The sequence below is a fragment of the Mauremys reevesii genome, linkage group 3 (assembly GCF_016161935.1).
Source record: "Mauremys reevesii isolate NIE-2019 linkage group 3, ASM1616193v1, whole genome shotgun sequence".
NCBI classification, from domain to species: Eukaryota; Metazoa; Chordata; order Testudines; family Geoemydidae; genus Mauremys; species Mauremys reevesii.
This window is the reverse complement of record NC_052625.1, coordinates 2,464,518-2,478,800: the sequence shown is the minus strand read 5'-3', so window position 1 is coordinate 2,478,800 and position 14,283 is coordinate 2,464,518. Positions and strand designations below refer to the sequence as shown.

General features: G+C 51.7%; 1 long non-coding RNA gene across 1 annotated transcript in view; it reads left to right on the top strand.

Moving 5' to 3' along the window:
• Window positions 1-14,283, top strand: part of LOC120400606 — a 303,500-nt gene that overhangs the window by 19,492 nt on the left and 269,725 nt on the right. The gene's annotated exons all lie outside the window — the stretch shown is intronic.

Below are 14,283 nucleotides of genomic sequence, written 5' to 3'. Positions count from 1 at the left end.
GGACTGTCCCTATAAAATCGGGACATCTGGTCACCCTACCAAAGAATCAAAGGTCACAACCTAGTCATTGCTCAACATTAAACAGTTTTAAATAAGGTCTGGTGTACAGAGCCCTCAGCTTGCTTAGTATCCTGGCAAAGACACCATTCAACATTCTTTTGACCTTTTATTGAAGAGACAGAAAAGGAGGAAAAACAGTTAAAACATTTGAAATGTGAAGTATTAGGTAAGAGTTCCCTTTAGCTGTAGAGAGCTTTTAAAAGAAAAACCTGCCAGACTTGTCTGACAATCTTTCAGGCAATATCTTTTATTGGGCCAACCTCTGTTGGTGAAAGAGCCAAGCTTTCAAGCTCTCCAGAGCTCTTGCTCTGTGTAGCTCGAAAGCTGGTCTCTCTCACCAATAGAAGTTGGTCCAATAAAAATATTATCTCACCCACTGGTTTCTCAGATATCCTGGGACCAACATGGCTACAGCAACGCTGCAAACAACCTTTCCGATGGTACTAAAGATGGGAATACCTGTCCTCCTTCTTCGAGTGCTTGCTCATATCGATTCCAATTAGGTGTGCGCACGCCGCATGCACGTTCGTCGGAAGATTTTTACCCTAGCAACACTCGGTGGGTCGGCTGGGCACCCCCTGGAGTGGCGCCGCTATAGCACCGGATATATACCCCAGCCGACCCATCCGCCCCTCACTTCCTTCTTACCGCCCGTGTTGGTCGTTGGAACAGTGGAGCGCGGCTTAGCTGACCTCCACTTCCCTAGCTACTCATAGTTCTCTCGTTAATTCTTGTGTATATAGTTCAGATTTATATAGTTGTAGTTAACTTTATTCGTTGGTACTATAGTTAGTGTCTATAGTTCAGAGGGATTCGGGGCTTATCCCCTTCCCTGCACCCGGTGCCGGGGCCTATGCCCGGTTCACCGGGTTTCAAACCGTGCTCAGCCTGCCACAAGCCGATGCTGACAGGAGATCCCCACGACTCCTGTCTTAAGTGCCTCGGGGAATCTCACCTGACAGATAAGTGCCGCATTTGTAAGGCCTTTAAGCCGAGAACAAAAGGGGGAGTGGGACTTTCGTCTCAAGCAGCTCCTGATGGAGGCAGCTCTTACTCCTCCGCCCTCGGCACCGAGCGCTGGACAGTCTTCAAGAAGCGCTCCCTCACCACTGGATCGCGCAGGTACCGCCAAGGCCTCTCGGCACCAGCCGTCGCCAGCACTGACATCCGCTCGGCACCGATCCCTCTCCCCGAGGGCAAAGAGGCACAAGAATCCTGCTGCGTCTGCGCTGCCTGATCTGCAGCCCGAGCACTCTACTAAGTCGGACCGCCCGGCACCGATACCTGCCATGCACCGACAACATCGGCACCGTCGATTCCGGCCACGCAAGAGCCGTCAAGTCCGGTGCCTGAAAGCTCCCCAGTGCAAGCCGTGATTGAGCTCACTTTTCCTTCCACGCCGGAGACATTTTCCACGGCGAGGGAGTTGATTGCAATGATGGAGTCTGCGCTGCCTTAACCCCCCGGCACCGCCGGTGCGGGTTATACAGTCGATTGGCAAGCCTGCCTTGATCAGACCACCCTCCATCGGCACCGCACAGTGGCACCGTTCATGATCGCGGTCCTGCAGATGTTCTCGGTCCCGTCAGCGATCCTGGTCCCGACGCAGCTCGCAGTCCCGGCACCGTTCTCCATTTCGGTACCAGTTGTACTCGCGGCACCAGTCAGCGTCCCATTTGCCGGCCCGGTACACTCGGCACCGATCCAGCTCCCGGCACCGCTCCAGGCACCGTGACTCTCGTAGCCACTCCCGACGTCGAGCCTCAAGATCTCGGTCGACCTTCTGGCACCGCTCCGGTCGCTGGTCCCGATCTCGCTCCCGGTACCGGTATGCCTCCCGGTACCGATCCCCGGTGCCACGTCGAGCGACGTCAGATAGAGAGGGAGACTCTGCCCAGAGCTTTTCAGCTCCTCGTTGGCTATCCAGACGTGCATCAGTGTTGTCCCACGCGGGCAGTTCATACGCACAAGACCGTGATTCGGATGTGCCCACCAGAGTCTTCCAGGAGCCCCAGGCCCAGGACCCTGGCCCCCATCAGTGGTCATTCTGGACACCTTGGGCGTACCACCAGGCCCAAGGCGTACCTGTGATCCCATCTCGCTCTGTTCCGTCAGCGCACCGGGTGCCAGAGGCGACAGTTAGCCGTCCCCCTCCGACCGGTACGCAGGAAGCCCTGGTTCAGCCTCCGGACTCCCAGATCCCACTGGAACAGGAGGTCGTCCAGGAGCACGAGCCCACGCAGGACCCGCTTGTCCCCAGCCTTTCTTCTTCCTCCTCCCCAGATGAGGCGGTGGCAGAAACGTACTCCTCGGGCCCTCCTCCAATCGACTTGAGGGCCCATCAGGACCTCCTGAGACAGGTCGCACTCAATATGAACCTCCAAGTGGAGGAAGTCTCGGAGATAGAGGATCCGGTCGTAGACATTCTGTTGGCTGACGCCCCCACTAGAATGGCCCTACCGTTCATTCGGACAATCCAAGCCAATGCGGATACCATCTGGCAGCCTCCAGCCTCTATCCCGCCCGCGGCCAGGGGAGTCGAACGCAAGTACATGATACCCTCCAGGGTGTATGAGTACCTGTATGTACATCCTCCCCCTTGCTCCCTTGTCGTCCAGTCCGTCAATGAGAGGGAACGCCATGGCCAGCAGGCACCAGCCCCTAAATCGAAGGAGGCTAGGCGAATGGACTTACTGGGCCGTAAAGTGTACTCAGCAGGGGCCCTGCAACTCCGCGTAGCAAACCAGCAAGCCCTGCTTAGCCACTACAATTACAACACCTGGGCGGCGGTGGGCAAATTTACGGAGTTGCTTCCTCAGGACTCCCGTCAGGAGTTTGCTGCCCTCCTGGAAGAAGGGAAGAAAGTGGCGAGAACTTCCCTCCAGGCCTCGTTGGATGCAGCTGACTCCACTGCCAGGACTCTGGCCTCGGGTGTTGCCATGAGGCGCATTTCATGGCTCCAGGTGTTGGGCCTTCCCCCGGAGCTGCAGCATACTATACAGGACTTGCCCTTCGATGGCAAAGGCCTGTTCTCTGAAAAAACGGACCCTACGCTACAAAGCCTAAAGGACAGCAGGGTCACTATGCGTTCTCTTGGCATGCACACGCCGGTGACTCAGCGCCGGCCTTTCCGTCCCCAGCCCTACCGCCCTTACCCTGAGCCTAGACAAAGACAGGACTTTGGCAGAAGGCGTGGCCGAGGCGGTCGTAGGCATTAGTCAGGGCCCCAAGGGGGCCAAAATCAGGGTCCCTCTAAACCACCAGCGGGGCCAAAGCCAAACTTTTGAAGGCACGCCCGAGGACGGCGTACCAGTTATTACTCAGCATCCGTTCCCTCCCTTTTACAACCGCCTCTCCTCTTTCCTCCTTGCGTGGTCCCATCTAACCTCAGATCGTTGGGTCCTACGCACGGTGGAACTTGGGGTACCGCCTCCAGTTTATTTCGTCCCCCACCTCCCACCCTCCATCCTCGTCCCTCTTCAGGGACCCCTCTCACGAGCAATTTCTCTTGCAAGAGGTGCGGATGCTCCTCGCCATTGGAGCTATAGAGGAGGTACCAAAGGACGAAAGGGGCAAGGGGTTCTACTCCTGCTATTTCCTAATCCCCAAGACGAAGGGAGGTCTTGGACCTATCCTAGACCTGCGGGAACTCAACAAGTTCATGATAAAGCTGAAGTTCCGCATGGTATCCCTGGGGACCATCATCCCATCCTTGGATCCCGGAGACTGGTATACCGCCCTCGATATGAAGGACGCGTATTTTCACGCCACCATTTCTCCTCCACACAGAAGGTACCTCCGGTTTGTGGCCAACCGTCAACATTTCCAGTTTACGGTCCTTCCGTTTGGCCTCTCTACAGCCCCAAGAGTATTCACAAAGTGCATGGCTGTAGTCGCCGCCTCCCTCCACCGCCGTCGGATATACGTTTTTCCGTATCTAGACATTTGGCTCATTTGAGGGACCTCCGAGGCCCAAGTTACCCATCATGTGGGCATCGTCAAGGACCTATTCCTGTGTCTAGGCCTGATGATCAATATAGAGAAATCCACTCTGATTCCCACACAGAGAATAGAATTCATTGGGGCCATCCTGGACTCCAATCTCGCCAGAGCCTGCTTACCTCAGCCTCGGTTTCAGGCGATGGTAACAATTATACAAGGTCTATGGAACTTCCCGACAACTTCGGCTCGCACTTGCCTAGGTCTCCTGGGTCACATGGCTGCCTGCACGTTCGTAACCAAACATGCCAGACTTCGCCTCCGTCCACTCCAATCGTGGCTCACCTCGGTGTACCACCCGAGCAGAGACAGCATAGATATGATCGTCACGATCTCCCCGAGCATCCTAGGCTCCCTCGACTGGTGGTTGACGCCCTCCCTGGTGTGTGCAGGGATGCTGTTCCACCCACCTCACCCCTCGGTGTCCCTGACGACGGACGCCTCATCTCTCGGCTGGGGTGCTCACCTTGGTCAGTTTCGCACTCGGCCTTTGGTCAGCTCAAGAGCTGGCCTTGCACATCAATGTCCGAGAGCTGAGAGCAGTCCGCCTTGCGTGCCAGGCGTTTCGGCAGCACCTACAAGGCTGTTGTGTCTCAGTGTTCACAGACAACATGGCCATGTTTTACATAAACAAGCAGGGAGGAGCACGGTCCTCCCCTCTTGGCAGGAAGCGATCCAGCTCTGGGACTTCTGCATAGCCCAATCGATAGACCTGGTAGCATCCTTTCTCCCAGGGGTTCGGAACATTCTGGCGGATCGCCTCAGGAGAGCCTTCCTGTCTCACGAGTGGTCGATTCGTCCGGACGTTATCCATTCCGTTTTCCGGAAGTGGGGCTTTCCCCGCATAGGCCTCTTCGCTTCTCGCGAGAACAGGAAGTGCCAGACGTTCTGCTCATTCCAAGGCCTCTCCCCGGGCTCGATCTTGGATGCTTTTCTGATGCCGTGGACAAGCCATCTGCTGTACGCTTTTCCACCATTCCCGCTGGTTCACAGGGTCCTGCTAAAACTCCGCAGGGACAGAGCGCACCTGATCATGATCGCTCCAGCGTGGCCCAGGCAGCACTGGTACACCATGTTGCTCGACCTGTCGATAGCCAACCCGATTCCCCTTCCTCTTCGCCCAGACCTCATAACGCAGGATCACGGCAGGCTTCATCACCCAGCCCTGCAATCCCTGCACCTCACAGCATGGCTGCTGCGTGGCTAAACCGATCCGAGTTACGTTGCTCTGCCTTGGTACTACAGGTACTCCTGGGTAGTAGGAAGCCTTCCACTCAGTTAACATATCTGGCCAAGTGGAAGCGTTTCTCCTGCTGGTGCGAAACGCACAGTGTTACTCCCACCGAGGTCCCGATCCATTCCATCTTGGACTACCTCTGGTCTCTCAAACAGCAGGGCCTGGCGGTGTCATCACTGAGGATGCACTTGGCGGCCATCTCTACCTTCCACCCAGGGGAGAGTGGCTGCTCCGTATTCTCGCACCTAATGGTTTCTAGGTTCCTCAAGGGCTTGGAGCGCTTATACCCCCAAGTCGCCGCCCCGCCCCAACCTGGGACCTCAACCTGGTTCTAACCAGACTTATGACTGCCCCATTCGAGCCACTGGCAACCTGCTCGCTGCTATACCTGTCCTGGAAAACAGCTTTCCTCATAGCCATTACATTGGCCAGACGAGTCTCCGAGCTTCGGGCTCTCACGGTGGACCCACCATATACTGTGTTTCACAAGGACAAGGAGCAGTTGCAGCCACATCCGGCCTTCCTCCCTAAGGTGGTGTCGGCCTTTCATATCAGCCAGGATATCTTCCTTCTGGTCTTCTTTCCGAAGCCACACTCATCGCGAAGGGAGCAACAATTGCACTCCCTAGACGTCTGTAGGGCGCATTTTATATCGAGCGGACAAAGCCCTTTCGTAAAACGCCCCAACTCTTCGTCGCAGTGGCAGACCGAATGAAGGGCCTACCTGTCTCCTCCCAGAGGATTTCATCTTTGGTGACGTCGTGCATCCGCACCTGCTATGACTTGGCCCATGTTCCATCGAGCCGCCTCACTGCACATTCCACCAGGGCTCAGGCTTCTTCTGCTGCCTTCCTGGCTCATATACCCATCCAGGAGATATGTCGCGCAGCTACCTGGTCCTCGGTCCACACCTTTGCCTCACATTATGCACTGGTCCAACAGTCCAGAGATGATGCAGCCTTTGGATCAGCAGTTTTGCATTCTGCAACATCTCACTCCGACCCCACCGCCTACGTAAGGCTTGGGAATCACCTAACTGGAATGGATATGAGCAAGCACTCGAAGAAGAAAAGACGGTTACTCACCTTTGTAACTGTTGTTCTTCGAGATGTGTTGCTCCTATCCATTCCAAACCCGCCCTCCTTCCCCTCTGTCGGAGTAGCCGGCAAGAAGGAACTGAGGGGCCGTTGGGTCGGCTTGGGTATATACTCGGCGCTATAGCAGCGCCACTCCAGGGGGCGCCCAGCCGACCCACCGAGTGTTGCTAGGGTAAAAATCTTCCGACGAACGTGCACGCGGCGCGCGCACCTAATTGGAATGGATATGAGCAACACATCTTGAAGAACAACAGTTACAAAGGTGAGTAACCATCTTTTTCTGGGCTACAGCTGTTGTTAAAGTCCAATCCCGTTTCCTAGGAGACAAAACAAGGCAAACAGACACAGGAAGGAAGACAGAAGAGCAGCAAAGCTAGAAAATTCAGCTTCTGTCTCTGGTGTGGACTTTCTTTTGCAGCCTCGCTGCTGGATAAACACAGGCACAGCACACAGTCAGATCAGCCGCTCTGAGACCTGGCAAACTTGCTTCAGTGTTGGACTGTTTAAGGCATTGCAATTAGCTGCCTCTTTCTGGTCACAGGCATACAGCAGTGTTGCAAAATATACAGTCCTGTCTGGCCGTGCCAGACTCTCCTTAGACAGAAGGAAAAAGGAGAGCAGTGAGTGGAATAGTCCGATCCCCGTGTTATTTTGTCCATCAGTTAGGTCTTGTTTCTGACACACCAATTTTGGACCCTTGATTTCCGGTCCCACACCTTTCTTGTTTACGTGCACAATTAGGGTACGTTTGTAGGCACAATTATCACAGCAACCTCTGTGCCCTACGCTTTCCCCTGCTGACCATATTCGAAACGCTGGGGTGTCTCTCATTCTCCCAGTTCATGGTCATTGGTCTCTGCTGGCAGGAGATCTCCAGAGCTCAGTGACCAAGCTACTGAGGGCTCATGTTTTGGAAACAGAGAGCATGTTTTGTTTAGCGTTTTGTTCTTCCAAAGCAGTCTGTGCATCAGCAGGAGCTATCGCCTGAGGGGAGAGTTTCACCGCTGCAGGATCCATCAGCGCCTGGTAACTTTGCCTCCTCCTCTCTGGATGCCTCAGTAACCCTGGCCATGTCTTCTCGGTTCCAGATGACCTTAAATCTCCTTAGGAGCTGCTAAGAAGAACGGCTCCATCTTTGGGCATTCAGGCAGAGTTGGGCAGGAAAAGACTCACAAGCCCTTAGCCATTCTTGAGACTTTCATCCCAGGGAGAGCAGCCTTCCCGATAAATTAGGCACCGTTAGAGCTGGTGAAGACTTTGTGGCCTATACCGGCCTCTTTGGCCTGTAGGCCTAAGCAAATGGACAAGTGCTATTTGTGTGGACACAAGGGTTTGACAATTTTTATTCTCATCCTGCACCAAACTACCTATTGGCCTAATGCTCTGGTCTTGCAAAGGAGCCAATGAGGAGAAGTGAGATCACTGCTTACTTGAGCTTAGCCTCCTATCTCCCAAGTGCAGAGCCCTCAACACACCGTTCTGTCTTTGCTGTGTGTGAGGCCCTGTGCTTCTCCCCAGGAGACAGGGCCCTGCCTAAAGTGGAGTGACTCCAGGGAGCACTCCCCAGGCGCAATGAAGAAACAGCCCAAGAACAGACCCTCTGTAATGATTAACCCTTTATACCAATTATTTTTTAAAAATGTACAATTTCGGTAGCATTTAAGGGATGCTTGTGTTCCTCATGGCACACACCGTCTGGGGACAGTTCTTGTTGTTTTTGTATCAGTGGAAAAAGTGGCGTCAGCCTGATGGGAGTGCAGTGATTTGCCATGCGAACGGGTTTCTGAGACTAACGTTAGTGTGTCCTCCTGCTTTCCTGGGTCAATATGAGTCCGGGGCTGGTGGAGGCTCAGTTCTTGGCCACTAGGGTGGTAGATTCTCTGCTCCTGAGTGGCTGATCCAAGGAATCAGATGAACAGCAGTTTGAGAGTGAGTGCCCTGGCCAGGCGACACATGTGTGATTCCAGCCAACAGCAAGAACTGCGGGGAGAAGAAGGTGGTGAATATAAACCACCGCCTGGCAAGAGCAGTACTGCCCGAGGGGCAGGTGGTTATTTATGACTGGGGACGTCTGAATAAGTTCACCAGGAAGCAAGAGTAAAGAATTTAAAGAATTTAGTTAAAATGATCTGCATGCCTCCTTCCTCCAGTTATCTCTGTACTAGTCAAGAGAAAGTCAAGAGCCTAGGCCAAATTCTGCAGTTCTTATGGAGCAAAACTTCCGTTTGAAGTGATATTGGCCAATTATCGGTCTAAGGGATGGTGCCATTGAACACCAGGGGGCGCTAGTCGCACACCACTGCTGGCATGTGTTGTACTCTGGGTTTTTCATATTGTCATAGTGTGAGGAAGCTGTATTTTAAGTCCAAAGCAGACACTACTGTGATGAACAAACACGGGGAAAAGTGTCCACCATAGCTACTGGTATTTTGGTAAACACATATGCTAAAGAACAGCTGCCAGTTCTGATCAGAACCGTAGTAAAATTACCGAAAGTTCTTCTGAGGGCAAGCTAAAAATTGAAAATCCTCTTGGGGATTTAATTTAAGACCCTTGCAGTTAACCTCTCTGACTCACGTCAATAGAAATGTTACAACACTGAGTAATTCCAATAGCACTTTCTGTGAGTGTTAAGGTTTCAAATGAGCAAGCAGTATTTTCACAATTAAAAAAAAAATCTTGCAGGCAAGAGGCCAGGAGGTGTTTTTTTCTCACAAAACTGAACCTTAAACCAATATTTCAGCGTTAAACAGTGGCATATGTCCTCCCTGACTATCAACAATATGGCTCTGTGCTAGGATATCTTCCAGCTACAGATTTTCAAGTCCTTGGCAAACAGTGAATGGAGCATTATGGCCAGATCCTCAAAGACATGGAGGGACTGACTCCCAGTGGTGTTATTTATGCCCCTCAGTAGCTTTGAGGGTTTGGGCCTATCTGCCTCTGAACACTCCTGTGGGGGTGAATACGCATTTACAGATGAGGAAGGTGAAGAGAGCAGGGCTTGCTGGAGGCTACACTGGGACTATGTGGCAAAGTCAGGAATTGAACCTTGTTCTCCTGGAGCCCAGTCCTGTGGCCTGCCCTCATCTCCTCTTTTATTTTGTACAGGGAAGGGGATTTCTCTCCCTGGCATGGGTGGCGCACTGGGGAGAAATTGAATGAGAAAGCTGTGGCAGGGGCTATCACAAACCAAAGCTCTGCAGTGCATTTTAAGAAGAAACGGGCTGGCCTTTGAATGTACAGCTGTGTGTGTATCTGAATCTCTAACGGCACCCACAGCAGCCAGGGCTTCGGATCGCATTCCTCAGATGAGCACTTCACGGCATGTTGAATTCCTAAGTGAACTTTAACCCCAAACAGCCAAAACTGATCACTTTGGCAAAGTAGGCCTGTCTGAGGCTCACCTAGGCAGAGTAGGTGTGTCTATGCAAATACGGTCTGCTGCTGAGGTCTTTTCCGCCCATTCATCACTAGATGTCAGGAGAGAGCTCATTCAGACCCTGCTTAAGTTCCATATCCCCGACTTATCCTATTTAGTTAAATCCAAGGCTAGGGTCACCAGACGTCCCGATAAAATCAGGACCGTCCCAATATTTGGGTGGTTGTCCCATGTCCTGACTGACCTTTGGTCAGGATGCAATTCGTCCCGACATTTTTTTTTGCTCCTCCGGCAGACTCTGCCCCCCCATGTGTCCCGATATTTTCTTCATCTCATCTGGTCACCCTATCCAAAGCAGACTGTGAAGAGCTACAAAGGGATCTCACAAAACTGGGTCACTGTGTGAGAAAATGGCAGATGAAATTCAGTGTTGATAAATGCAAAGCAATGCACATTGGAAAACATAATCCCCACTATACATACAAAATGATGGGTCTAAATTAGCTGTGACCACTCAAGAGATCTTGGAGTCACTGTGGATAGTTCTCGGAAAACATCTGCGCAGTGAGTAGTGGCAGTCAAAAACGCTAACAGAATGTTGGAAATCATTAGGAAAGGGATAGATAATAATAGAGAAAATATCATATTGCCTCTATATTTAAATCCACGGTATGTCCACACCTTGAATACTGTGATGGGCAACAAAAATGATGAGGTGTATGGAACAGCTCCTGTATGAGAAGAGATTAAAAAGACTGACTTTTCATCTTGGAAAAGAGATGACTAAGGGGGGATATGATAGAGGTCTATAAAATCATGACTGGTGTGAAGAAAGTAAATAAGGAAGTGTTATTTACCCCGTCACACAAGAACCAGGGTTCACCCAATGAAATTAATACGCAGCAAGTTTAAAGCAAACAGAAGGAAGTACTTCTTCACACAGCGCAACACACAGACAACCTGTGGAACTTATTGCCAGGGGATGTTGTGAAGACCAAAAGCATAACAGGGTTAAAAAAAAGAATTAGCTAAGTTCACAGAGGATAGGTCCATCAATGATTATTATCCAAGACGGTCAGGCATGTAACCCTATGCTCTGGGTGTCCTAAGCCTCAAACTGCCAGATACTGGGAATAGGCGACAGGGAATGGACCACTTGATAATTGTCCTGTTCTGTTCATTCCCTCTGAAGCATCTGGCATGGGCCACTGTCAGCAGAGAGGATACTGGGCTACATGAACCATTGATCTGACCCAGTATGGTCCTTCTTCTGTTAGTTGATTGCAAACCACCTCAGGAAATCAGTTTGAGTGTTAGCAAACCTTGTCTGGCTGTTCCTGGGTGATCTGAGTGCACACAGGCCAGTTGACCTTTTCACCAGTGACCTGCCAGTCCAACCAGGAATGAAGAAAGCTGATCTTCGTATATATATATTTTAAAAAGGTGAAATCCTGACTCCACTGAAGTCAATGGTAAAACTCCCAGGATTTCTCCCCTGCTGAGACGTCTCCCTGTGCTGCTCTCACTCGAACAGGCCTGGAATAAAGATGTTCTGGAGAGTGAGGCTCCCTGTGACCAGGTCTGGACGGCTTTTGCATTTGAAGTGAGCTGGAATTGCAGCGGATTACTCCTCTAAAGACTAAAAGCAAATTCATAAGGTGAAAAATATGACAGGAATGAATGGTTTTGGCCCCTGAGTTGTTGCAGTAAGTCACAGCAGGCCGTGCATGTGTGAGGATTATAAAAAGCCTGGAGAAATGTTATAAAATAGGAGTTTGAAAGCCTAGTGACTATCACCTCTTCAGAAAGTGCAGTGATCAGCTAGAAATATACTGGCTGGAATGTCTCACTTCTCTGGTGGATCAGGATTTGTTCCTAAACCAAGGCAAAGGCTACATAGTGCATTTACTGAAATGTACAAATATGGGTCAGCTGCCAGTCAGCGAGTCTCAGCTCTGTTCCGGATGGCCGATACCATAACAGAAAGCAGTTGTTGAACTGGCCAGCTGGGATTGTGGCGCTATTCATCCCATGTGATGGGGAGGATGGGGGTGTGAAATACAAGCAATCATGATCACAGTCAAGTCGGCTCCGTTGAGCTGTGACAAGCACGTCACTTGGGAGCATGCACCAAGCAACCCTCTGCTCGCTGAAAAGCCTCTCTACGGTGGGACACCCGTGCGAGGGATGGAGAGGGTAGGGTGCGGGTGGGAATGGGCAGAAGGTGGGCTGGTCGGCGCACATGTGGACAGAATGTGAAACGAGCAATTCACAGGCACAGGAAGGCCTGAAATGGATTTTCAATGTCAGGTCTTTAGTGCCTCTTGGTGCTGCATCCTCCTGAGTTTCTAATCCTGCCTTGGTGTCTCTTGGCTTGACAGACCCAACCAATAGCACAGACCAAAAGAGAGGACCAGCACTGGAAGCAGAAGCTCCTGAGAAAGTATTTGCTTCAAGTACAAGATCAAGGCTGCACCTGGGACCTTTAGCAAAAGCCAAATCAGCCACTCGGGTCAGAATTTCCGAAAGGGCTCGGCACCCCTGTCAGGGCCAGAAAAATCTCGACTGAAATGTCCCCAGGGGCTGCTGGGATCTAAGCTCTTTGGGTGCTTAGCAGGGTGCTGAGCAGCCCAAAATCTGGCCCTCAGCTGTCTTGAAAATATAGCCCTATCTGTGTCAGACAACATTAAACCAGTGGCATTGTCCATCCGAGACTGGCTTAGTGCTAGAAACTGTCCAGTCCTGATGTCACTTCAAGCTGGGGGGAGATTTCCTGGTCCTTGATTTAGTGGATTGGGAACTAGATGAGTCACTTGGACAGGATTCAGCCCGCGGCTCCCTGGAAGGGCGGTGCAGCTGTGAAGAGCTGAGGGTCAGCTCCAGGTGAGGGCAGATGAACGTTGGAGTAATGCCCAGTGCACTCTGGTGGGGTGTGTTTGTGCTGAGCAATGGGCATCCTGCTGAGAGGCTCCAACGCAGAACTGCCAGGGATAAGGGGCCGGATCCTCAGCTGGTGTTAACCTGCACAGCTCCACTGATGTTGGTGTCAAAGTCAATGGAGCGATGCTGATTTCCACCAGCAGGGGAGCTGGCCCCATTGACTCCCAGGGAACGGCACCAGGTATTTATACCTGAGAGCATTCACTCTGATTGCCTGGGTCTGACTCTCAGTGTTTGATAAACTCGGGGGGTCCCCCGACTCCCAGACGCATACGGGGGGTTGGAGTCCGCTGGAATCACAGCTTGGCAGGCCCAAAATACCAATGTCCGCTGTGTCGAGAAGGACGTGTCAGACGGAGCAGAGATCGAGACTTCTTGATGCTGGGCCCCAGGTCTAGCGAAGCAGAACGTCAAGTCTCTGCCAGGCCCTCTCCTTACTTCCTCCTGCTGGGAATGGATGTGTGTGGGGTGAGTGACAACACTAGGAAGTCCCAGTCCCAGCTCTCGTTGGGACCCAGACTGGAAACAGGCTATTCCCCTCGAGAATTGTGAAATATCTGGAATCCGTTTCTCTAGGACAGTGACTAAATCAGCCCTCTCTTCCCAGGGAACAGTCTGTTCTCATGCCTGAGTTGAGTTCTCTAGCTATGTCATTCCATTGTATCCATGGGGTTTTCCCAGGTGTGCAATGACTTAGGGTCTGATCGGTGCTTTCAGAGAAGCCTGGATTCAGATGGGGATGTGGGTTTGCTGCTTTGCTAGTCTTGGTAACCTGGCATGAAATTCTGGCCCCATTGAAATCAATGGCAAAACTCCTACTGACTTCAATAGGACAGGATTTCACCTCTGAGTGTGCGTGTCTGTCGGTCAGGAGGGTTTTATGCCGCTGCCCATGACCGCAGTATGTCAGTGCTTTCCATATAAAATCAACAGCAATAGGTGAGTCCCTAGAGGGCTTCATGGAGTTTGTATGATGCAACTCCAGGTCCTGTCAGCACTCGCATCTACTTATTTTAGCCAACTGTCTTTAAACAGGAGTTTGGGACGGTTTCAGCTAGCACAGGCTGAATGCAATTTCCCTGGCCAATGTCAGCTGAGAGCACTTTTGTTTAAAACAAGTGTTTGAAAACCATAGACTCACGGAAGTGTAGGACTGGAAGGGACCTCGGTAAGTCATCTAGTCCATTCCCCTGCACTCAATGCAGGACTGCGTATTAACTGGACCATTCCTGACAGGTGTTTGCCTAAGCTGCTGTTAAAAACCTCCACGAGTTTTGCCATTGATTTCAATGGGGCCAGAATTTCACTACACTAGGTGAAAACGGCTTCCTACCACAGCTTTAAACTGGGGAACTCCTGGCTGTATCTTGTTTCAATGAGAATATCTGAGAGTGACAGCGAGGAGGAGGAAAGGGCAGGGGGATGCTAAGGCACAGATGGACTCCTGCATGGAAGATGGGTGCAGATGGCATAGAGAGGGTCAGGACAATGAAGGCCAGAGGCTTGGTGTAAACTTGGATAAGGTCAGTCAGTCACGTGGAAAAATCAGGCAAGTGGAAGAGGTAAAA